The following is a 2227-nucleotide window of genomic DNA, read 5'->3' as shown; positions in this document are numbered from 1 at the left end:
TTTTTTCAAACCTATTATGTCTATTTTTGATAAATTTTGAGCTTTTTTATTATATATGCATATGTAAAATTATGACTAGTTATGATGCTTTTTCTTAGATTCTGAGTTTTCAGTCTTTCCAATACCTTTCCTTTTTTTTTACTTCATTAAAATACTGCGTTTACTTCACATGAATATTTTTGTCTCCCCACCATTTCCATGTCTGACCACGACTACTATTATGCCCTATGGTAACATTCCATACATACTTCAAGCCAAGCAAAGGGTGGAGTTTCATCTTTAAAAACTAAACAGGCATTTTGGACAACACATTCTTGGCAATGGAACCTGGACAACACTTGTCAAACATGGTAGGAAGAGTTCTCGCTTCGCATTCTAAAAAAGGACAGCCAGATATTAACTGTTATAGAAATAAGATTGAAAACTTTAACAAATTGTTGAAATTGTTTTCTTAAAGAGATTTCCTCCACGGCCAGAGATCTTGAATAGCCTCCTGGTCAGTCATCCGGAAGCAATTCTTCACATAATTGATGAACTTGACTTCCACCTTGGGAAGAGAACCACCTTTTTCTATACTTGCATTTTTGCCTTAATGTCTTCTACAGAGGTAGGTCCTTTTGGTGTTTTAGGAGTTTTTCCTGTTTTTTTCTTTATGGATTCTTTTCCTTTTGAACTTGGTGTTGATGGTTTTGAGTTGTTTCCATTCTGGTTTGATTTTTGTGCACTTTTGGTGGGAGTATCTCGTACAGATTTCTTCACTGGAGCTTTTTGTTCAGTTTCCTCATCATCAAAATCATCATCATCATCATCATCATCATCTTTAGCAGCAGCAAGCTTTACTTTTTTTCTGAGGAATCTTACTGCCACCTCCAGGAGCAGATTTCTTTCCAGATATACTTAAGAGTTTTACATCCTCAGCCTGTTTGTCTTCCGACTCTGCATCTTCCACAGCTACTAAGTGCTGCCCACTAATATGCACAGGCCCTGAACCACATTTCAACCATAAGACCACAGGTGGTGTCATTTCAAAGCCCCCCAGGGAAACCGTTGGCTGCACAGACATTTTCAAAGTTGCCAGTGTTAATTTTATTAGGCTGCCGTCATAATTCATTTCGTCTGCTTCAACAATATGCAATTCATCCTTTGCCCCAGCCCCTAAACTGACCGTTCTTAAAGATAACTGGTGTTTATGTTCATCATTATCCACCTTAAAGTGATAATCTTTGTCGGCCTTTAGTTCACAACTGAAAAAATAGTTCTGGGCCCTCAGGGGGCTCATGTCCATGTCCATCGAACTTTCCATGGGATGGTGGCGTGCACTTAGATAGGAGAGAATGTGGACGGAGGATAATGACCACTGCTCCATAGAACAGCCATACAGGATGGAATCACACCAGGGACTCCAATACCTTTCTAATATCCCACTTCTAGATTTTATGTTGCAGCCTAGATTTTCTTGCATTTACTTTTTTAGCTCTTCTAGAATTTATTTTTTATGGGATAATATGGAGTGCGTAAATTTTCAGATGGATAACATTTGTGTCAATGTCATTTATTAAACAGTCCAATATTTCTTCACTGATACAAATTATCAACTATGTCACTTTAGAGTCTCACATATACTGTGATGAATTTCTGGATTCACTATTCATTTCCACTCTTCTCTTTGTCTGTTTATACACTAATACCATGGTGATTTCATTTCATTGGCTTCATATTATGTTCCAATATTCAGCAATGCAAAGACCCTCTTGCTATTCTTATTTTTCATCATTTTCCTGAGTGTTCTTGGACACTTGTTTTATATATAAACTTTAGTGTCATTTCATTCAATTAACACTTCAATTTTACTTGACATTACTTTAAATTTGTATGACATTAATTTGGGAAGAATTGCCATTTTTATGATAATAACCTTGTCCTCTAAGAATATGACTGCTGTTAAATTGGTCCAGACTTTGTTTTATGTACTTTTGTAAGATTTTATAAATTTGTCTTTTAGGTATTGTACATGTATTACTAAATTTATTCCTAAGGATCTTATAGCATCTATCACTATTGTGAATATGGTTTTCTCTCTTTTTCTTTCATTTCCATTTTTAGGTTTTTATAATAGTGGAAGAAAGCAATTAATTTTGATATGTTTAACATATGCATATCAACTTACTAAGTTTTTAAATTAATTCTAGCAGCCTTTTATTTTAACATAACTTCTTTGTGTTTCCAG

At 35.0% G+C, this 2227-nt stretch overlaps 1 pseudogene; it reads right to left on the bottom strand.

The window, feature by feature from the left end:
- Positions 1-451: 451 nt before the first annotated feature.
- On the bottom strand, positions 452-1303 carry LOC103272892 (annotated as a pseudogene).
- Between the last annotated feature and the right edge of the window lie 924 nt (positions 1304-2227).

The sequence above is a fragment of the Carlito syrichta genome, unplaced genomic scaffold (assembly GCF_000164805.1).
Source record: "Carlito syrichta isolate Samal-C Ts95f unplaced genomic scaffold, Tarsius_syrichta-2.0.1 Scaffold313368, whole genome shotgun sequence".
Taxonomy (NCBI): domain Eukaryota; kingdom Metazoa; phylum Chordata; class Mammalia; order Primates; family Tarsiidae; genus Carlito; species Carlito syrichta.
This window is presented reverse-complemented; position numbering and strand designations above follow the sequence as displayed.